Source organism: Syngnathus floridae, chromosome 4 (assembly GCF_059516105.1).
Source record: "Syngnathus floridae isolate MCC-2025c chromosome 4, RoL_Sflo_1.0, whole genome shotgun sequence".
NCBI lineage: Eukaryota > Metazoa > Chordata > Actinopteri > Syngnathiformes > Syngnathidae > Syngnathus > Syngnathus floridae.
Genome location: NC_142416.1, coordinates 4,632,060 through 4,656,080, shown reverse-complemented (window position 1 = coordinate 4,656,080; position 24,021 = coordinate 4,632,060). Strand labels below are relative to the sequence as shown.

At 44.8% G+C, this 24,021-nt stretch overlaps 1 long non-coding RNA gene across 1 annotated transcript; it reads right to left on the bottom strand.

Annotated features, from left to right (window-relative positions):
* Window positions 1-9,767: 9,767 nt before the first annotated feature.
* Window positions 9,768-12,372, bottom strand: LOC148398600 (uncharacterized). The gene is made up of 4 exons (XR_015858013.1): window positions 11,932-12,372; window positions 11,734-11,811; window positions 11,406-11,657; window positions 9,768-11,329 (listed from the first exon to the last, which is right to left on the bottom strand). It is a non-coding gene; the product is annotated as an uncharacterized LOC148398600 (long non-coding RNA).
* Between the last annotated feature and the right edge of the window lie 11,649 nt (window positions 12,373-24,021).

The following is a 24,021-nucleotide window of genomic DNA, read 5'->3' as shown; positions in this document are numbered from 1 at the left end:
GTGTTTATTCAATGGCATGAGTTGTCTTCAGAGACTTTATAATTGTTGCTAAGAATCCTGTTAGTTTTAGGGCGAGAGACACGCCTACACAGGGGGAAAAAAAAAAAAAAAAAAAAAAAAAACCAAATCGAAAGCGAGAGACCGCTCAAAGCAGCAGCAGTGCGTTCGGACCTCTCATCTCGCACGTTTACTAACTTCTCGACTTAACTCCCCGCTAAAATTTGAAATAATGCCCACTAAAAAGGGGCTCGTGTTGGACGCGCTGGAAAACCTATCCAACGAGAACTTCAAAAGGTTTGTTAAGGCGCTGGTGAACCGTCGCGGTAACATAAAGGTGGCGAAAAACAAGGTGCAAGATAAGGACTTTGTGGACGTAACCGAGGTGCTGGTGTCCACTTTCACCGAGGACAACGCTCCAGCCGTGGTCTCCGAATTGCTCATCTCCATTAACTGCGCCGACGAGGCCTAAAAGCTCAGTGTGTGTGTGTGTGTGTGTGAGGCCAGAGGGGGGCAGCTAATTTTTAAGAACTAGTTTGATTTTTCTGTAATAAACTATTGTGATCGGAAAAGTGACCGTTTCTCTGTGTTTATTCAATTCGAAATCGTAAGATATCATACCTGTTTGTTTTATTAACAGCGTCACAATCTGTTATCCGCCAGAACTGATCTAACAATGCGTGGCGACAGGTGTCTTCACAAACTCTATTTTTCTGCTGAGAATCCAGCTAGTTTTGGGGGAGAGAGACGCCTGCATAGAGGGGCGGTGGATAGCTGTAAAAACACCAACATTAAAAAAGTAAAAGCTTTTTTATCCGATCAGGACGCATACACTTTACACAGACCAGCCAGAATAACTTTTCCTAGAAATAAAGTTTTTGTTCGAGGGCCTATGAGACAGTTCCAGGCAGATTTATGCGATTTGCAATCACTTGCGCGTTACAACGATGGCTATAAATATTTACTAACCGTAATCGATATATTTTCGAAACGCGCGTATGTACGCGTTTTGAAAGCAAAAACAGGTACCCACGTTAGCGAAGCATTTGAAGATATCCTAGCAGTTAGCGGTTCACCATTACGCCTTCAAACAGATAAAGGGACGGAGTTTTTTAACAAACATTTCCAGAAATTAATGAGAAAGCACAATATTACACATTTTTCCACCGTCTCAGACACTAAAGCCCAGACGGTCGAGAGATTCAACAGAACATTAAAATCCCGCATGTGGAGGTATTTCACAGCTAAGAACACACACAGATACGTAGATGTAATTCAGGATTTTATTGTCAGTTATAACGACAGTTTTCACAGCAGTATAAAAATGGCACCTAACGCTGTAAACGAGGAGAATAAGAATGTCGTTTTCACTAACCTCTACGCACGAAATCCTTTCCGACGGGAGAACAAGTTCCGGTTCGCACCGGGCGACACTGTGCGAATTTCCAAAATAAAAGGGAATTTTGAAAAAGGTTATTTACAAAGTTACACGGATGAAATTTTCACAATAAGACAGCGTCTCCACCGCGTTCCTCCCGTCTATAAAATATCAGATTTGGATGGTATGCCTGTAGAAGGGAGTTTCTACGAGGCGGAATTACAAAAAGTGCAAATAAAAAAAAATAAAATTTTTCGCATACAGAAAATTCTTAAATCACGCACCGTGTCAGGTAAACGCGAGTCCCTCGTCCATTGGGTGGGCTGGCCATCCAAATTCGACAGTTGGGTACCCACAAAGAGTATTAAAAACATCTGACGATCTCTAAAACGGCCATTCTGTGGAAATTCCAAGATGGGTGACCACCAGAGAGAATTCTACGTCACATTAGCGTCAAACGCAAGTGTACATCTTTTTAGTGCAAACACGCTCACAGAATTTAAAACGGAGCTGGCTCAACATATTGATTTAAAAGGCTCGTGGGAGGTTGGACTGTGCGAAATATCGTACGTCAACACAATAGCAACCGTCCCTGAGAAAAAACGGAACTTTTATCTAAAACAACCTAAAAATCCGCTCCCTAGAGGTGATACATTCCAAGACGACTCAGAAACTCGACATATGCTCAAAACAAGGGGAGGTGTTTATCAAAATTATGACTCGTTAGCTTTGGACATTCAAACTCTATTAACTAAAGCGAGTTGCAAAAAGATTGACGTCCGATTTGATCAACATAAACAAAGATTCATGTTTTCGGGCGAAGAAGGATTGAGAATTATGTTCAAGAGCCCCCTGGCGTATATTGTCGGGATAAATCCCGAGAATTGGCTGTCACTTAAACCGGAAGGCGTCAACGCACAACATCCTGCCGATATAAGAGCCGGATCATATTTTATGTTCATCTACACAGACATCATCCACCATCAGACAGTTGGCGACGCGTACGCGCCCATGCTTCGAACTCTACCGATAGAAGGGAATTACGGAGAAGTTGTGAACAGGACTTTTAATCCGGTTTACTATTTAGATGTGTGCAGAAGCCATATTGAAACCATTTCGGTTTACCTGCGATCAGACCAGAACAACCCGTTAGATTTCGAATACGGGAAGGTTATTCTCACTCTACATTTTAGATCGAAATAAAAAAAAAAAAAAAAAAAAAAAATTAACAGAACAACCCGTTAGATTTCGAATACGGGAAGGTTATTCTCACTCTGCATTTTAGATCAAAATAAAAAAAAAAAAAAAAAAAAAAAAATGACGTCATCGTCAATGCATCCTGATCTGTACCGGTTTGTCGATTATTACGAAACACAAGTGGGGGGCTCTTTTCAAGGTTACGCGGGCGCACCGGTTCAGTACGGACGTGGAATTGGATCTATTTTTGCAAAATTATTTCGTTTCGTGATGCCTTTGTTCAAAAACGGGTTTAACTTGGCGAAGCCACATCTCCAAGCCGCCGCTAAAAACATAGCAACGGATGTAGCGGGGCGCGTCATTCAAAGAATCCACCAGAAACAAGGCCCCGAGCAAGAAGGTTCCGGGCTTGCTGTATTGTCACGTGGGGCGATCCACCCTGGGGGGCGGAGAAAGAGGACCGTTAAAAGGAAAAGACGCTCCACCGGTCTCAGACCAGTTGTCAGGAAAAAGCGGAGAAGACGCAAGACAGATATTTTCTCTTAAAAAATGGCCCTTCTACATTTCAAGAGCCACGAGGCGACTTTATCAAGTCTGGACCTCTTTAGCGCTCCCTTGACCCAATTCTCCATAGAAGATAGCTCATATGTCGAATTCCAGCCATTGTCAGCAATTGTGGATCAGGGGCCTATAGAGTTCTTTATCCCCGGGGACGGCTCAAAATATTTAGATTTATCTGACACTTTACTACATCTCCGTGCAAAGGTGACGCGTAGGGATGGGACAAATATTCCACCGCAGGAGCAAGTCGGCATCGTGAATTTCCCTATAAACACAATTTTTAGTCAATTAGATATTTCGTTGGGTGGGCGGTTAATCTCACAATCTAGTGCTACACACGCATACAGATCCATCATCGAGCTGCTGTTAAATTTTTCAAAAGATTCTTTGGAGTCACAATTCACAGCAGGAATGTTCGCTATGGACACTAGGGGGCGTATGGACGCGATTTCGGTCGAAGAGGGCGTGGCTAACGCTGGTTTTGTGCGGCGCGCACAGCAGATTGCCGGCTCACGTGAATTCCATCTCACGGGGCCGCTTCATGGAGATATTTTCTTTTCCGAACGCCATCTATTGAATAATGTGGATCTACGTCTAAAGTTAACTAGAGCTTCTGATGATTTCTGTCTCATGAGCGCTCCAGACAGTGATTCGTGTCTCAAAATACTAGGAGCATCGTTATTTGTGAAAAAAGTATCAATTTCACCGGCTGTGGCGATAGGTCACGCCGCCGCTTTACAGAAAGGTAACGCCCTTTATCCGTTGACCAGAATCAATATGAAGACCTTCAGTATACCACAAAACTCACGAATTTGTCATCAGGATAATCTATTCCTCGGCCACATCCCCAAGCAAATTGTAATAGCTCTCGTAAACCACAACAGTTTCATGGGTCGGAGAGATTTAAACCCGTTTAATTTTTTGCATTATAACATAGAGTATTTAGCTCTCAGCCACGAAGGTCGACAAATACCTGCCAAAGCTTTTCAGCCCAATTTCGAAGCTGGGATATGTACACGTGAATTTCATAATTTATACACAGCAACAGGACGTTTTCTGAAAGACCTACCTCTTTGTATCGATCAACAGGATTTTAGTCAAGGCTACTCACTTTTTGTTTTCAATTTAAGTCAGGTAGATGATTCCGGGGCTTTGTCACCTGTGAATAACGGGGTCCTGAGACTCGATTTGCGCTTCAGAACCCCATTACCACATACCGCGACCCTTATCGTATATGCTGCATATGATTCGCTTATCGAAATTAATGCTAAGAGGGAAGTATTGATGGACTATTATTAACGCTATGAACGGTCGTGAACTGGACATGATTATGACCCGGATGCAGAGAGCATTATTCGGTGGTGTTTTCGCATCGGATGAGTTAGCTGACGTCAGAGACCCGCCTCCAAAATATTACATCGTCAACACGCATCCAAGACATTTACCCGGTGAGCACTGGCTCGCTTTGACTTTAGAATCGGACGGTTCGGCCACATTCTTTGATCCTTTTGGTCTGCCACCGGACAGCCCGTACTACCCGTCGAGTATATACAGATTTCTGAAGAAGCATTCTAAACGGGTCGACTATCAGAACGGGCAGTTGCAACACGAGCTCACAGACACCTGCGGTCAACATTGCGTGTATTATCTAAGTCAACGTGGGCGGGGCCTCACCTATCGCGAAGTGTTGACTCATTACAATTCGGATCCTCTCCATAACGACGCCATGGTTAGTGAGTTTGTCAAAAAATGTCGAAGGCCAGACCGGATGTGCGGCGGGCAAACATCATGTTCATTGCATAAATTTAAAAAATGTCATTGTCTGAAACCGTGTTAATGTTTTATAAAATCTCTTTTATTCAATAAACATTGTTAAAGAGAGTTACAGAGTCATGTGTTTTTTTTTTTTTTCACTAACAACAATAGAGTATCATCTAATAACTAACCCATTTTACTATCGGCGACGTTCTTTTTCTTTTTCTCTTACTCATCACGTTTACATCTTCTGCATAAGAAACATCCGCATCTTCACCTGTAGCGTATTTCAAACGTTTAAAATCTGCGCGAGCCAAGGGGTTGGAGATACTTGTTTCCGGCAGGTTTAATCGGGCTAGCGTCCGGAGAAATTCACTCCATCCTATCGGTTTCTCGTTGATTTTTTTCCCACTCGCACACAAATGTCTCAACAGATCGCTCATATGGGAGCCTTTGATAGTTTTCCCTCTAAAAATAAATTCACTTAACGGTGTCCAGCTTACATCTTCTGCCGACAGTCTTTTCAGCACATAGTTGGCGTTACGCCGAAAACGTGGACCTATGGCGTCCAAGATATCCTCATAGCGTCTACCTGTCACCTCGATCGTGGTCTCATCTCCGGTCTTTCTTTCTCCCTCCTCATTGGCTTCGTTGCGAATCGTAATAGGAATTTGCTCGGAGTCTTTTTGTTTGACCAGCCCCATGTAACGCTGCATTAAGGTCTGATAAATTTTGATCTTTTCATATTGATTTAAATTTTTATTATCCAAAACCTGTTTCATCTCTTCATCCAAAGAATGCTCTGCTGTATCACGGATGGTCGGAGCGGGTCGATTCAGCCTCTCGAACTGATAAGGTGAAATCAGGAACATTTTCTGAGCCGTTTTCAAACTCATTTTTTATGATTTGCTCATAAAGCCGCTAATGACACTCCCGAGAACAGGTGCGAAAGCGGCCAGCAACGGTAATATAAAACCACCTTTCTGAACTAACACAGCTCTTTTCTTCTTCAAAGTATTTTTCTTATCAGCCAAAAAGCGGATATTTTTCTTTTGCTTTTTAAGTCTCTTGTAAAGTTTTGATTTTAAGGGTACATGTCCTTTAAGAAGATTTAGAGCAATCTCACATAACGCTTTCACCAGACTACTAGGGCCTCTGAGTAGCAAATGCTTACGTTTGGCCGGTTTGGATGTAAACAGAGATTTGAGTAACGGTGCGTTTGTTTTTAAAAGCCTCGTCATCGTTTTATTGTTTGGGTATATAAACGACAGGCCACTGGTTATGTAGTACACCTGTACGTAGTCTATATTGTTCTGGGCATGAAGGTGTCAAATCTACCAGTAAATACCCATGCGGCTCTCTTGTAGCATCTTCAAAGCATTCCAGGAAAAACTTCCGGTTGCCGGGAGAAATTTGATTCGCCAGGACACTCACCTGCTGTTTATCACGGGGGTTTTTGAACAAAATCAAATAATTACTGTTTAAACTAATAGTACGGCTAAATTTGCCCTGATGGAATACATTCTGCGTTAGCATTATAACGCTTAAATTTTTATGATGTCTATATTGGGTGAATATTCGGACCACTTCGGGGTTATCCGAAGCTTGGAAGATGATGTCATCCAGAATCAGTAGATGGTGCTGGTGTGGCGGGAACAGCTTCTCGTCATCAAAAGATTCAGGCAGCCCCTTGATAAAAACAATGTCTTTATTCAGGTTTTTGAGTTCATCGTACATTGGTTGATATGCTGTATAAACCCAGACAATATTATCAGGTTTTTTTCTTAGAACATGTTCAGGATTTTGCAATACATTTTTTACAAAGAAAGTCTTCCCACACCCTGAAGGCCCTGCGACTAAAGATGAGAAAGGAAGTTCTAATCTGGGGTCGAATTCAATCTGATTAAAAGCCATTTCCACACACGTAGACACACGTATGGATAGATAGAAATATCAGTAGCCAAACGGTTCAGTGGTGCCTCGCTCTAGCAGCCTTCTTTTATCGTACACCACACGAAGCCGCTTGGAAAATGACATGTTTCTGAGATGAAACCCTCTCTTATCGCGAACGATGTTATGTTGGGGGGCGTATAGCACATCTGAGTTTCCACATGCTGTATCTATGTACCCTTGAACCAAATTGAGCATGCTATCGAGATTGATGCTGCGAGCGCTTTCGTGACTTTGTGTGATACCCTTCACCTTCATGACCGTCTGAGATGATCCTCGTGTTTTGTAAGCGTATGTTTTGGGACCGGCTGAGACGAATTCTAAAATGCTGTCGTTCGAAAGCTCATCTGTCAAATCACCCAGATAATCACCTAGAGGGAGAACACTTTCACCTGGTTTCACAGTGTACACAAGGCTGTCTGTATCGGTGTAAAGGACACGCCTCTGTAAAATTTCTAAATAGCTGTACATTTTTAAGCGTGCATAGGCTGTTGTGAAACACGCTGCAGCCACGTTTGATGTTTTTGAGGCGGGGATCTCATTGTTTGTGTTGATACAATACTGCACAATTGAGAGCTTCTCATTGATAAAATGGAAGAATTTCACATTGTACAGACCTGAAAACAGAAGCTCAAAAAAATCCTCTGATTTTGTCACAATTTTTGTGTTTACCATGTTGTCACGTTGCGCTAGTTTTCCCCACAGATTGTTAAGACAGAGTTTTGACACTTGTCTTTTGCCAGGGTTTACAGCAATTTTGGAAGGATCGAGTTGGATACCTTGATGAACGGCATACTCTTCTATGTATCTTTCTCTATCAGCCTGGTTGACCACGTGAGCTGGATAACCTGAAGATTCTTGTTTACCTTTTAGAAATGTTCGCATGTAATCACGGAAAATTGTGTCGCTCGTTCTTGTGTAATGCCACACTTCTGTAATTTCCGCAACCGTGTACCCGAGATCTAGTGCCTTAACAAATTCAGGGGTTGTCCAAACACCTGTCAACGATCTTTGCTCATCACTATGTGTACACGCCGTCTGCTGGTTGTTACACTCGGCGCATGTACGACACAGTGTGAAGACGAGTTTACCTTTAGCTGTTTTGAACGGTAGGACGGGAAAATATAAACCACGGGGTGGGTTGACTGTGGCGCTGATGAAACCAAAATACGACCTAGGGTCTTTAAAATCACCGTGGATAATCGTTGGATGATCGATTGGGTAGGTGGCTGTACTGTTGATGAAAGGATACAATGATGTCACATCAACATACAACACACGCTCGTCTGGCTCTGCCGTGTATTTTAAAACGAATGCGTTTGTTCGGCCCCCAAAAAGAGCCTGCCTCGGTTTGAGCGGTGTAGGAAATCTGGATTTTTTAAGGAATTCCTTCACCTCTATGTCCATCTTTTTCATTTGCAACCATTCATGCTCCCACATAATTACAAGGTACACATCCTGTCTAAGCTGTAGATCCTGAATTTTCTTTTGTGTTTTATCAAACCTCTCCTGAAAAGGGCGTTTGGTTGTCGGGCATATTTTAGAGAGGTCGAAGCATTCTGCGCAGCCGTGGTGATAACAACCGAAATACTCAAACACTATTTTTACGCCCCCGATTTCACAATAACCATCTACAAAGTAGTTGTCTATCCTAACTTCACCACCGTTCAATGCGTGTCTAATTTGGATATTTTGACTGTGCATGATCCATTGCATGTACTGAATAGAATCGTGTGAGAAAGCTTTGTACTGACGCATATAGTTGTCTGATGGTGTAATGGCTAGTGTTTGAGGGGTCAGAAAATTAGCTCTGAAAACATTCATGCACGCCGACGCAATTGTTACTGCATTGAATGGATCTGTTCCGGTGGCCTCAAAAAACTCACTCCTGAATTTTTCACACCCTTGCATTAACAGATCAACATCATTCTCGCAGTAGGCTATTGCCTGTTTAGCAAAATCAAACACATTGCTAGCTTCTTTGGCATACCACTCGTCAAACTTTGATCGTTGGGAGGGTGACATTCGCTCGGTGCCGTAGTACATGGGGTCAGGGTGACACCCGACGTAGTTTAGATGCTCTAAAGAGCTGAATTTGTGTGGGAAGTACCCCTTTGATTTGTCTTCAAACCCCAGGGCCTTAGGCATTGCGCTTAGAGGCATCGTCAAGAATGAGAGAGAGTCTATGAATCGTGATTTTGTGTCTAAATCGACAAATGATAGAACTTTACTCCCTTGCATCAGAATGTCGAGTTTGAGACCTAATTCGAGCATTCTCCTTATCAGTATGTATGAATCAAAACCTCTCGCATTATGTGCAACAAACGTAGTTTGTTTAAACCGTGGCATTCGGAAAAATCTGAGAAATTCATCAACACAATCTGTGCCATACCAATGCATCGTCAGTCTATTCGATCTGCAGCAGATGAGAAAAGGTTTGTGTAAACCGTTTGTGTCTACATAAGTTTCGAAATCGTAGTAGACTACATTTTTGCACGGTGGTTGAGGTTTGATGGGCTGAATGTAGCACATGTGGGGGTTCAATAAGGCGTCATCTTGATTTATGATCCCATCACACACTGCGCATTTTTTAACGGGGCAGCGATGTTTAGCACCGGTACCATCAGCTTTCACATAATACCGGAGACCACATTCCAAGCATTTTTTGTATGAAGCGCAGTTGCTCGCACGATTCATTGATCGGGACTCTTTATGTTTGATAAGGCATTCCTCATTACGACAAGATTTGTTACAGTCGGGGCAGATGATAGGTTTAAACCGTCGCTGTTTACAGCGTGGATCAAGACAAACGCCACAGTGTCCTGCACAATGGTGTTGTTCCCAATTGGCATGCCCTTTGTAACAATACCTGCAGAAGAATGCGTGGCCCACAAAGGCCTCAATAGCTTTCACGCCGTAGGAGTGGCCCTCGAGGTTTAAGACAAATAGAGTGTCGTTATCTGTTTTGGGGTAACGCGTGTCGAAAAAGGTCATGGGGCGGCAGTCCTCTTTTCGATACATTACAGTTATTTTCCGTTTGAGGACTTTCTCAAATTTATGGACATCGCCCAGACTCACAGGTGTTTGACAATCCAATCCTACGCTCTCCTGTAAGAGCCGTGCGTGTCTCGTGGCTTGTTTTGTTGTCAGTGTGTCATTTAGCAGATAGGTTAGCGAGAGAGCGAAACACAAATTATTGTCTTTATTACGAGGTATGTGTAGGTGTCGTTTTTTCAACCTCAAAATCTCTCTGTTGGTAGTGTTCAGCAGCCTTCGACGCATTCCACCACCACCACGCAATGGAGTGACTATTTGTACAATGAGCTCTAAGCTCTCATCAGCCAGAAGCTCTGTATTTGATTGGGCTAAACGTTCAAGCAGGTTTGATACATTATCTCTGATAGAGTTTATATCAGTAGTTTGCGGGCAGATGTGAGCTCTATCGTTACCAGCCGCGAGCTCTATCTAAATTACATCACCTGTTTGCGCCCTGCTAGCTACCTCTTGCAAGACATCATCTATTCTGTCTTCAATCTGGAGGTAGAAGGTTGCAAAATCATTAATGTTCTGTTGCGATGGTATATTTAGCCGTCGTCTCACCTCTACATTGTTGAAATGCGGCCTGTTGATTACAACCGAACCGCCGCGTTGGTCAGCTAATACAGAACCGTTGTTAGATTGTTGGGGCGTGTGTTGAAACGGTGATGTGTTGTCATCAATAACGTCTATTTCATGATCAGTTATAACAGCACAGTTGTTAGGCTGAAATATCGGCCGAACGGCGTCAATAGCAACCGGTGGTGATGAATCGCGAGAGTTAGTGGTCAACGGGTCAACCAGAGGCTGTGTATTTAGATTTTGGATGATGTTTAGCAACTGGATAGGAATGTCAGGACTGATACGCCCGTCGCTGTCATTAGCATGGTTGTTTAACTCTGCTATCATGTTTAGCAATTGTGACGGGATTTGTGTAGGACTCTGTCCACCTTCATTCGGGCTTCGGTTGTTCAATTCATCTATGACAGTCTGTAAATGAGTGAGAATAACAGGACTGTCTGGTCTCTCCCCCTCTGACAAAGCAACGGTCACATTGTTGAGCAAATCTGTTATTTGACTCGTACACACATTGTTAACGTTTGATAAATCTAGCTGTGGTGTGTCACTTCTTTGGCTTCCCCCGTTAAATGATGACAAATCTATTTCAGAAATGTTTGCTAAGAAATCCGACTCCGTCGACGTAAGGTTTGAATGATCCATTATATTTTCTTTTACAAAACACAGCAGAAACAACACAAACCTATTTTGATTCGGCTAAATCTGTAAGAGCACGTATAATCTTAAAGCACTCTTGTAACCGTCTTTTGTAGATACAGTTACCCCGACACCTTAGAGGCCCCCTGCTGTTTGAGTGGTGGATGTTGTAGAAGGGGTGCCCCCTCCTCTTCCTCCTCCTCTTCCTCTCTCTCTGTGGCTCGGTGTCACGATGTTCACCTGTAAGTTAACCCTTTATAATACCGAAAATAGCAAGTATGATAACACATAAAGATAGAAAAAATATAAGGAATACCTCCAACTTTGTTTGTCGACTCTTGATGATGATGGTTTAAAGCTTCGTAAGTAGATAGAGCCTCAAGTAGTTCAGAATCCGTCGCTGCCTCCTGTCGGTTGGTGTGGGGTGCAGTCGGATTGGTTTCAACAGTAACACGTGACTCTGATACAGCTGGTCGCTCTGACTCTGTCGTTTCCACTGCTCCAATATGGCGGTCGAAAGCAGCTTGTGTCGGCCGAACGCTTTTTCTAGTGGCCGCGGCCACGAGATCTGATACAGACATAAAAAATAAAATCAGTAACTAATACCCTCTATAAGAACTATCTTAGATGCGCTATTGACTCACCGTAGTCTGATTGTGTTAGGTAAACGTCGCTAAAATCGTCGTCAAAAGATGCGTGGACATCGGCAAAAACGATGTTGTCTGCAAATATTATATAAACAATACAGCTTGTTTTATAAAAATAACTTATTATTATTATTTATTATTATTATTTGTTATTATTATTGTCATTATTGTGAGAAATGTAGTAAAATGACTTACCTTTAACCATTCTCGAAAACAACTTTTTGACACGCTTCGATTCTGTTCGTCAGAGTGATGGCTTCCCTTGTCTTGTCTTCTCCAAAATGATGCTCGTCCGCACCAAACTTTTAAATTCGGCGGGGATAAGACCACGCCTATGAGCTCACGTGTCGCGGTAAATCGGATAACTTTGGTCGTATGTTGATGACGCATCAAAGAGGTCTTTCTCATATCCTTGGCCCCAGTAATACCGACTCCGCTATTGTTTGTCAAATTACATTAGAGATAACTTGTGACTTGTAACAGTGTGATTTTCTCAACAAAAGCCCTTTGATCCTCTAAACCAATGTTTACCAAATTACATGCGTCTCTCGCTTTTCAGATAACTTTGGCTGAGCCATTGATTCTCAAATTATATGCGACTCTCTTCCAGCCAACTTTGACACCTATAATGTTGCCTCCTGTCACAAACCCCCCACCCTATCACAAACACCCCCCTCCCCTTCGCCTTCTCAACAAAAAGGCTCCCCTTCAGTCTCACACGTACGGGCCGGATGCAAAGGTAGCTCAGAGGGCTGTTAGCAAAGCTAGCACAGGTGCTCCACCTGTCTTGATTCATAAAAATACATGCCCATACATATCCACATCTTAAAAATGGCGCCAGCAAACCAAAATGGCGACAGTCAAAGATGGCGCCGTCACGACTGGCGCCATCTTGATGCCACCAACCCGCTAATGAATTTATGACCCCCAATAAAACACGTCATAAATCAACATCAATAGATCATAAAATTTTATGACTTCCTAACTCATTTGCATATGAATAGACATCAAAGCTTGCTGCCTTCTATTACTCTCTCTCTCGTCGAGAAAATGCGATTTAAGCAATAAAATTAAAAATGCACCTAAAACCTAAACCAAACGTTGCAGGTGCTTATTTCTTCGTGCACAGTGGTCAACGCGGCACTCTCTAGCTGCCAAGAGCACTTTTTACTGTGCGCACCCAACCAGAGTGACGGGAGGAGCACATTTCAGAAAACGTGCTCAGCTCGTCGAGGAAATGCGATTTAAGCAATAAGATTAAAAATGCACCTAAAACCTAAACCAAACGTTGCAGGTGCTTATTTCTTCATGCGCAGTGGTCAACGCGGCACTCCCTAGCTGCCAAGAGCACTTTTTACTGTGCGCACCCAACCAGAGAGACGGGAGGAGCACATTTCAGAAAACGTGCTCAGCTCGTCGAGAAAATGCGATTCAAGCAATAAAATTAAAAATGCCCCTAAAACCTAAACCAAACGTTGCAGGTGCTTATTTCTTCATGCGCAGTGGTCAACGCGGCACTTTCTAGCTGCCAGGACGACTTTTTACTACGCACACCCAACTAGAGCGACGGGAGGAGCACATTTCAGAAAACGCGCTCAGCTCGTCGAGAGAATGCGATTTAAGCAATAAAATAAAAAATGCACCTAAAACCTAAACCAAACGTTGCAGGTGCTTATTTCTTCGTGCGCAGTGGTCAACGCGGAACTCCCTAGCTGCCAGGAGCTCTTTTTACTGTGCGCACCCAACCAGAGCGACGGGAGGACCACATTTCAGAAAACGTGCTCAGCTCGTCGAGAGAATGCGATTTAAGCAATAAAATTAAAAATGCACCTAAAACCTAAACCAAACGTTGCAGGTGCTTATTTCTTCATGCGCAGTGGTCAACGCGGCACTCTCTAGCTGCCAGGAGCACTTTTTACTACGCGCACCCAACCACAGCGACGGGAGGAGCACATTTCAGAAAACGTGCTCAGCTCGTCGAGAAAATGCGATTTAAGCAATAAGATTAAAAATGCACCTAAAATCTAAACCAAACGTTGCAGGTGCTTATTTCTTCATGCGCAGTGGTCGACGCGGCACTCTCTAGCTGCCAGGAGCACTTTTTACTACGCGCACCCAACCAGAGCGACGGGAGGAGCACATTTCAGAAAACGTGCTCAGCTCGTCGAGAGAATGCGATTTAAGCAATAAAATAAAAAATGCACCTAAAACCTAAACCAAACGTTGCAGGTGCTTATTTCTTCGTGCGCAGTGGTCAACGCGGCACTCCCTAGCTGCCAGGAGCTCTTTTTACTGTGCGCACCCAACCAGAACGACGGGAGGAGCACATTTCAGAAAACGTGCTCAGCTCGTCGAGAAAATGCGATTTAAGCAATAAAATTAAAAATGCACCTAAAACCTAAACCAAACGTTGCAGGTGCTTATTTCTTCATGCGCAGTGGTCAACGCGGCACTCTCTAGCTGCCAGGAGCACTTTTTACTACGCGCACCCAACCACAGCGACGGGAGGAGCACATTTCAGAAAACGTGCTCAGCTCGTCGAGAGAATGCGATTTAAGCAATAAAATAAAAAATGCACCTAAAACCTAAACCAAACGTTGCAGGTGCTTATTTCTTCGTGCGCAGTGGTCAACGCGGCACTCCCGAGCTGCCAAGAACACTTTTTACTGTGCGCACCCAACCAGAGCGACGGGAGGAGCACATTTCAGAAAACGTGCTCAGCTCGTCGAGAGAATGCGATTTAAGCAATAAAATTAAAAATGCACCTAAAACCTAAACCAAACGTTGCAGGTGCTTATTTCTTCGTGCGCAGTGGTCAACGCGGCACTTTCTAGCTGCCAGGACGACTTTTTACTACGCACACCCAACTAGAGCGACGGGAGGAGCACATTTCAGAAAACGCGCTCAGCTCGTCGAGAGAATGCGATTTAAGCAATAAAATAAAAAATGCACCTAAAACCTAAACCAAACGTTGCAGGTGCTTATTTCTTCGTGCGCAGTGGTCAACGCGGAACTCCCTAGCTGCCAGGAGCTCTTTTTACTGTGCGCACCCAACCAGAGCGACGGGAGGAGCACATTTCAGAAAACGTGCTCAGCTCGTCGAGAGAATGCGATTTAAGCAATAAAATTAAAAATGCACCTAAAACCTAAACCAAACGTTGCAGGTGCTTATTTCTTCATGCGCAGTGGTCAACGCGGCACTCTCTAGCTGCCAGGAGCACTTTTTACTACGCGCACCCAACCACAGCGACGGGAGGAGCACATTTCAGAAAACGTGCTCAGCTCGTCGAGAAAATGCGATTTAAGCAATAAGATTAAAAATGCACCTAAAATCTAAACCAAACGTTGCAGGTGCTTATTTCTTCATGCGCAGTGGTCGACGCGGCACTCTCTAGCTGCCAGGAGCACTTTTTACTACGCGCACCCAACCAGAGCGACGGGAGGAGCACATTTCCGAAAACGTGCTCAGCTCGTCGAGAGAATGCGATTTAAGCAATAAAATAAAAAATGCACCTAAAACCTAAACCAAACGTTGCAGGTGCTTATTTCTTCGTGCGCAGTGGTCAACGCGGCACTCCCTAGCTGCCAGGAGCTCTTTTTACTGTGCGCACCCAACCAGAACGACGGGAGGAGCACATTTCAGAAAACGTGCTCAGCTCGTCGAGAAAATGCGATTTAAGCAATAAAATTAAAAATGCACCTAAAACCTAAACCAAACGTTGCAGGTGCTTATTTCTTCATGCGCAGTGGTCAACGCGGCACTCTCTAGCTGCCAGGAGCACTTTTTACTACGCGCACCCAACCACAGCGACGGGAGGAGCACATTTCAGAAAACGTGCTCAGCTCGTCGAGAGAATGCGATTTAAGCAATAAAATAAAAAATGCACCTAAAACCTAAACCAAACGTTGCAGGTGCTTATTTCTTCGTGCGCAGTGGTCAACGCGGCACTCCCGAGCTGCCAAGAACACTTTTTACTGTGCGCACCCAACCAGAGCGACGGGAGGAGCACATTTCAGAAAACGTGCTCAGCTCGTCGAGAGAATGCGATTTAAGCAATAAAATTAAAAATGCACCTAAAACCTAAACCAAACGTTGCAGGTGCTTATTTCTTCGTGCGCAGTGGTCAACGCGGAACTTCCTAGCTGCCAGGAGCTCTTTTTACTGTGCGCACCCAACCAGAGCGACGGGAGGAGCACATTTCAGAAAACGTGCTCAGCTCGTCGAGAAAATGCGATTTAAGCAATAAAATTAAAAATGCACCTAAAACCTAAACCAAACGTTGCAGGTGCTTATTTTTTCGTGCGCAGTGGTCAACGCGGAACTCCCTAGCTGCCAGGAGCACTTTTTACTGTGCGCACCCAACCAGAGTGACGGGAGGAGCACATTTCAGAAAACGTGCTCAGCTCGTCGAGAAAATGCGATTTAAGCAATAAAATTAAAAATGCACCTAAAACCTAAACCAAACGTTGCAGGTGCTTATTTCTTCATGCGCAGTGGTCAACGCGGCACTCTCTAGCTGCCAAGAGCACTTTTTACTGTGCGCACCCAACCAGAGTGACGGGAGGAGCACATTTCAGAAAACGTGCTCATCTCGTCGATAAAATGCGATTTAAGCAATAAGATTAAAAATGCACCTAAAACCTAAACCAAACGTTGCAGGTGCTTATTTCTTCATGCGCAGTGGTCAACGCGGCACTCTCTAGCTGCCAGGAGCACTTTTTACTACGCGCACCCAACCAGAGCGACGGGAGGAGCACATTTCAGAAAACGTGCTCAGCTCGTCGAGAGAATGCGATTTAAGCAATAAAATTAAAAATGCACCTAAAACCTAAACCAAACGTTGCAGGTGCTTATTTCGTCGTGCGCAGTGGTCAACGCGGCACTCCCTGGCTGCCAGGAGCTCTTTTTACTGTGCGCACCCAACCAGAGCGACGGGAGGAGCACATTTCAGAAAACGTGCTCAGCTTGTCGAGAAAATGCGATTTAAGCAATAAAATTAAAAATGCACCTAAAACCTAAACCAAACGTTGCAGGTTCTTATTTCTTCTTGCGCAGTGGTCAACGCGGTACTCTCTAGCTGCCAGGAGCACTTTTTACTATGCGCGCACAACCAGAGCGACGGGAGGAGCACATTTCAGAAAACGTGCTCAGCTCGTCGAGAAAATGCGATTTAAGCAATAAAATTTAAAATGCACCTAAAACCTAAACCAAACGTTGCAGGTGCTTATTTCTTTGTGCGCAGTGGTCAACGCGGCACTCTTTAGCTGCCAAGAGCACTTTTTACTATGCGCACCCAACCAGAGTGACGGGAGGAGCACATTTCAGAAAACGTGCTCAGCTCGTCGAGAAAATGCGATTTAAGCAATAAAATTAAAAATGCACCTAAAACCTAAACCAAACGTTGCAGGTGGTTATTTCTACATGCGCAGTGGTCAACGCGGCACTCTCTAGCTGCCAAGAGCACTTTTTACTGTGCGCACCCAACCAGAGTCACGGGAGGAGCACATTTCAGAAAACGTGCTCAGCTCGTCGAGAAAATGCGATTTAAGCAATAAAATTAAAAATGCACCTAAAACCTTAACCAAACGTTGCAGGTGCTTATTTCGTCATGTGCAGTGGTCAACGCGGCACTCCCTAGCTGCCAAGAGCACTTTTTACTATGCGCACCCAACCAGAGTGACGGGAGGAGCACATTTCAGAAAACGTGCTCAGCTCGTCGAGAAAATGCGATTTAAGCAATAAAATTAAAAATGCACCCAAAACCTAAACCAAACGTTGCAGGTGCTTATTTCTTCAAGCGCAGTGGTCAACGCGGCACTCTCTAGCTGCCAAGAGCACTTTTTCCTATGCGCACCCAACCAGAGCGACGGGAGGAGCACATTTCAGAAAACGTGCTCAGCTCGTCGAGAAAATGCGATTTAAGCAATAAAATTAAAAATGCACCTAAAACCTAAACCAAACGTTGCAGGTGCTTATTTCTTCATGCGCAGTGGTCAACGCGGCACTCCCGAGCTGCCAAGAGCACTTTTTACTGTGCGCACCCAACCAGAGCGACGGGAGGAGCACATTTCAGAAAACGTGCTCAGCTCGTCGAGAGAATGCGATTTAAGCAATAAAATTAAAAATGCACCTAAAACCTAAACCAAACGTTGCAGGTGCTTATTTCTTCGTGCGCAGTGGTCAACGCGGAACTCCCTAGCTGCCAGGAGCTCTTTTTACTGTGCGCACCCAACCAGAGCGACGGGAGGAGCACATTTCAGAAAACGTGCTCAGCTCGTCGAGAAAATGCGATTTAAGCAATAAAATTAAAAATGCACCTAAAACCTAAACCAAACGTTGCAGGTGGTTATTTCTACATGCGCAGTGGTCAACGCGGCACTCTCTAGCTGCCAAGAGCACTTTTTACTGTGCGCACCCAACCAGAGTCACGGGAGGAGCACATTTCAGAAAACGTGCTCAGCTCGTCGAGAAAATGCGATTTAAGCAATAAAATTAAAAATGCACCTAAAACCTAAACCAAACGTTGCAGGTGCTTATTTCGTCATGTGCAGTGGTCAACGCGGCACTCCCTAGCTGCCAAGAGCACTTTTTACTATGCGCACCCAACCAGAGTGACGGGAGGAGCACATTTCAGAAAACGTGCTCAGCTCGTCGAGAAAATGCGATTTAAGCAATAAAATTAAAAATGCACCCAAAACCTAAACCAAACGTTGCAGGTGGTTATTTCTTCAAGCGCAGTGGTCAACGCGGAACTCCCTAGCTGCCAGGAGCTCTTTTTACTGTGCGCACCCAACCAGAGCGACGGGAGGAGCACATTTCAGAAAACGTGCTCAGCTTGTCGAGAAAATGCGATTTAAGCAATAAAAATAAAAATGCAGCTAAAACCTAAACCAAACGTTGCAGGTGCTTATTTCTTCGTGCGTAGTGGTCAACGCGGCACTCCCTAGCTGCCAGGAGCACTTTTTACTGTGCGCACCCAACCAGAGTGACGGGAGGAGCACATTTCAGAAAACGTGCTCAGCTCGTGGAGAGAATGCGATTTAAGCAATAAAATTAAAAATGCACCTAAAACCTAAACCAAACGTTGCAGGTGCTTATTTCTTCGTGCGCAGTGGTCAACGCGGCACTCCCTAGCTGCCAGGAGCTCTTTTTACTGTGCGCACCCAACCAGAGCGACGGGAGGAGCAAATTTCAGAAAACGTGCTCAGCTTGTCGAGAAAATGCGATTTAAGCAATACAATTAAAAATGCACCTAAAACCTAAACCAAACGTTGCAGGTGCTTATTTCTTCTTGCACAGTGGTCAACGCGGCACTCTCTAGCTGCCAGGAGCAATTTTTACTATGCGCACCCAACCAGAGCGACGGGAGGAGCACATTTCAGAAAACGTGCTCAGCTCGTCGAGAAAATGTGATTTAAGCAATAAAATTAAAAATGCACCTAAAACCTAAACCAAACGTTGCAGGTGCTTATTTCTTCATGCGCAGTGGTCAACGCGGCACTCCCGAGCTGCCAAGAGCACTTTTTACTGTGCGCACCCAACCAGAGCGACGGGAGGAGCACATTTCAGAAAACGTGCTCAGCTCGTCGAGAGAATGCGATTTAAGCAATAAAATTAAAAATGCACCTAAAACCTAAACCAAACGTTGCAGGTGCTTATTTCTTCGTGCGCAGTGGTCAACGCGGAACTCCCTAGCTGCCAGGAGCTCTTTTTACTGTGCGCACCCAACCAGAGCGACGGGAGGAGCACATTTCAGAAAACGTGCTCAGCTCGTCGAGAAAATGCGATTTAAGCAATAAAATTAAAAATGCAGCTAAAACCTAAACCAAACGTTGCAGGTGCTTATTTCTTCGTGCGCAGTGGTCAACGCGGAACTCCCTAGCTGCCAGGAGCTCTTTTTACTGTGCGCACCCAACCAGAGCGACGGGAGGAGCCCATTTCAGAAAACGTGCTCAGCTCGTCGAGAAAATGCGATTTAAGCAATAAAATTAAAAATGCACCTAAAACCTAAACCAAACGTTGCAGGTGCTTATTTCTTCATGCGCAGTGGTCAACGCGGCACTCTCTAGCTGCCAAGAGCACTTTTTACTGTGCGCACCCAACCAGAGTGACGGGAGGAGCACATTTCAGAAAACGTGCTCAGCTCGTCGAGAAAATGCGATTTAAGAAATAAAATTAAAAATGCTGCTAAAACCTAAACCAAACGTTGCAGGTGCTTATTTCTTCGTGCGTAGTGCTCAACGCGGCACTCCCTAGCTGCCAGGAGCACTTTTTACTGTGCGCACCCAACCAGAGTGACGGGCGGAGCACATTTCAGAAAACGTGCTCAGCTCGTCGAGAAAATGCGATTTAAGCAATAAAATAAAAAATGCACCTAAAACCTAAACCAAACGTTGCAGGTGCTTATTTCTTCATGCGCAGTGGTCAACGCGGCACTCTCTAGCTGCCAAGAGCACTTTTTACTGTGCGCACCCAACCAGAGTGACGGGAGGAGCACATTTCAGAAAACGTGCTCAGCTCGTCGAGAAAATGCGATTTAAGCAATAAGATTAAAAATGCACCTAAAACCTAAACCAAACGTTGCAGGTGCTTATTTCTTCATGCGCAGTGGTCAACGCGGCACTCTCTAGCTGCCAGGAGCACTTTTTACTACGCGCACCCAACCAGAGCGACGGGAGGAGCACATTTCAGAAAACGTGCTCAGCTCGTCGAGAGAATGCGATTTAAGCAATAAAATTAAAAATGCACCTAAAACCTAAACCAAACGTTGCAGGTGCTTATTTCTTCGTGCGCAGTGGTCAACGCGGCACTCCCTAGCTGCCAGGAGCTCTTTTTACTGTGCGCACCCAACCAGAGCGACGGGAGGAGCACATTTCAGAAAACGTGCTCAGCTTGTCGAGAAAATGCGATTTAAGCAATAAAATTAAAAATGCACCTAAAACCTAAACCAAACGTTGCAGGTTCTTATTTCTTCTTGCGCAGTGGTCAACGCGGCACTCTCTAGCTGCCAGGAGCACTTTTTACTATGCGCGCCCAACCAGAGCGACGGGAGGAGCACATTTCAGAAAACGTGCTCAGCTCGTCGAGAAAATGCGATTTAAGCAATAAAATTAAAAATGCACCTAAAACCTAAAACAAACGTTGCAGGTGCTTATTTCTTCATGCGCAGTGGTCAACGCGGCACTCCCGAGCTGCCAAGAGCACTTTTTACTGTGCGCACCCAACCAGAGCGACGGGAGGAGCACATTTCAGAAAACGTGCTCAGCTCGTCGAGAGAATGCGATTTAAGCAATAAAATTAAAAATGCACCTAAAACCTAAACCAAACGTTGCAGGTGCTTATTTCTTCGTGCGCAGTGGTCAACGCGGAACTCCCTAGCTGCCAGGAGCTCTTTTTACTGTGCGCACCCAACCAGAGCGACGGGAGGAGCACATTTCAGAAAACGTGCTCAGCTCGTCGAGAAAATGCGATTTAAGCAATAAAATTAAAAATGCAGCTAAAACCTAAACCAAACGTTGCAGGTGCTTATTTCTTCGTGCGCAGTGGTCAACGCAGAACTCCCTAGCTGCCAGGAGCACTTTTTACTGTGCGCACCCAACCAGAGCGACGGGAGGAGCACATTTCAGAAAACGTGCTCAGCTCGTCGAGAAAATGCGATTTAAGCAATAAAATTAAAAATGCACCTAAAACCTAAACCAAACGTTGCAGGTGCTTATTTCTTCGTGCGCAGTGCTCAACGCGGCACTCCCTTGCTGCCAGGAGCACTTTTTACTGTGCGCACCCAACCAGAGTGACGGGAGGAGCACATTTCAGAAAACGTGCTCAGCTCGTCGAGAAAATGCGATTTAAGCAATAAAATTAAAAATGCACCTAAAACCTAAACCAAACGTTGCAGGTGCTTATTTCTTCATGCGCAGTGGTCAACGCGGCACTCTCTAGCTGCCAAGAGCACTTTTTACTGTGCGCACCCAACCAGAGTGACGGGAGGAGCACATTTCAGAAAACGTGCTCAGCTCGTCGAGAAAATGCGATTTAAGCAATAAGATTAAAAATGCACCTAAAACCTAAACCAAACGTTGCAGGTGCTTATTTCTTCATGCGCAGTGGTCGACGCGGCACTCTCTAGCTGCCAGGAGCACTTTTTACTACGCGCACCCAGCCAGAGCGACGGGAGGAGCACATTTCAGAAAACGTGCTCAGCTCGTCGAGAGAATGCGATTTAAGCAATAAAATAAAAAATGCACCTAAAACCTAAACCAAACGTTGCAGGTGCTTATTTCTTCGTGCGCAGTGGTCAACGCGGCACTCCCTAGCTGCCAGGAGCTCTTTTTACTGTGCGCACCCAACCAGAACGACGGGAGGAGCACATTTCAGAAAACGTGCTCAGCTCGTCGAGAAAATGCGATTTAAGCAATAAAATTAAAAATGCACCTAAAACCTAAACCAAACGTTGCAGGTGCTTATTTCTTCATGCGCAGTGGTCAACGCGGCACTCCCTAGCTGCCAAGAGCACTTTTTACTGTGCGCACCCAACCAGAGAGACGGGAGGAGCACATTTCAGAAAACGTGCTCAGCTCGTCGAGAAAATGCGATTCAAGCAATAAAATTAAAAATGCCCCTAAAACCTAAACCAAACGTTGCAGGTGCTTATTTCTTCATGCGCAGTGGTCAACGCGGCACTTTCTAGCTGCCAGGACGACTTTTTACTACGCACACCCAACTAGAGCGACGGGAGGAGCACATTTCAGAAAACGCGCTCAGCTCGTCGAGAGAATGCGATTTAAGCAATAAAATAAAAAATGCACCTAAAACCTAAACCAAACGTTGCAGGTGCTTATTTCTTCGTGCGCAGTGGTCAACGCGGAACTCCCTAGCTGACAGGAGCTCTTTTTACTGTGCGCACCCAACCAGAGCGACGGGAGGAGCACATTTCAGAAAACGTGCTCAGCTCGTCGAGAGAATGCGATTTAAGCAATAAAATTAAAAATGCACCTAAAACCTAAACCAAACGTTGCAGGTGCTTATTTATTCATGCGCAGTGGTCAACGCGGCACTCTCTAGCTGCCAGGAGCACTTTTTACTACGCGCACCCAACCACAGCGACGGGAGGAGCACATTTCAGAAAACGTGCTCAGCTCGTCGAGAAAATGCGATTTAAGCAATAAGATTAAAAATGCACCTAAAATCTAAACCAAACGTTGCAGGTGCTTATTTCTTCATGCGCAGTGGTCGACGCGGCACTCTCTAGCTGCCAGGAGCACTTTTTACTACGCGCACCCAACCAGAGCGACGGGAGGAGCACATTTCAGAAAACGTGCTCAGCTCGTCGAGAGAATGCGATTTAAGCAATAAAATAAAAAATGCACCTAAAACCTAAACCAAACGTTGCAGGTGCTTATTTCTTCATGCGCAGTGGTCAACGCGGCACTCTCTAGCTGCCAGGAGCACTTTTTACTACGCGCACCCAACCACAGCGACGGGAGGAGCACATTTCAGAAAACGTGCTCAGCTCGTCGAGAGAATGCGATTTAAGCAATAAAATAAAAAATGCACCTAAAACCTAAACCAAACGTTGCAGGTGCTTATTTCTTCGTGCGCAGTGGTCAACGCGGCACTCCCGAGCTGCCAAGAACACTTTTTACTGTGCGCACCCAACCAGAGCGACGGGAGGAGCACATTTCAGAAAACGTGCTCAGCTCGTCGAGAGAATGCGATTTAAGCAATAAAATTAAAAATGCACCTAAAACCTAAACCAAACGTTGCAGGTGCTTATTTCTTCGTGCGCAGTGGTCAACGCGGAACTTCCTAGCTGCCAGGAGCTCTTTTTACTGTGCGCACCCAACCAGAGCGACGGGAGGAGCACATTTCAGAAAACGTGCTCAGCTCGTCGAGAAAATGCGATTTAAGCAATAAAATTAAAAATGCAGCTAAAACCTAAACCAAACGTTGCAGGTGCTTATTTTTTCGTGCGCAGTGGTCAACGCGGAACTCCCTAGCTGCCAGGAGCACTTTTTACTGTGCGCACCCAACCAGAGTGACGGGAGGAGCACATTTCAGAAAACGTGCTCAGCTCGTCGAGAAAATGCGATTTAAGCAATAAAATTAAAAATGCACCCAAAACCTAAACCAAACGTTGCAGGTGCTTATTTCTTTGTGCGCAGTGGTCAACGCGGCACTCTCTAGCTGCCAAGAGCACTTTTTACTATGCGCACCCAACCAGAGTGACGGGAGGAGCACATTTCAGAAAACGTGCTCAGCTCGTCGAGAAAATGCGATTTAAGCAA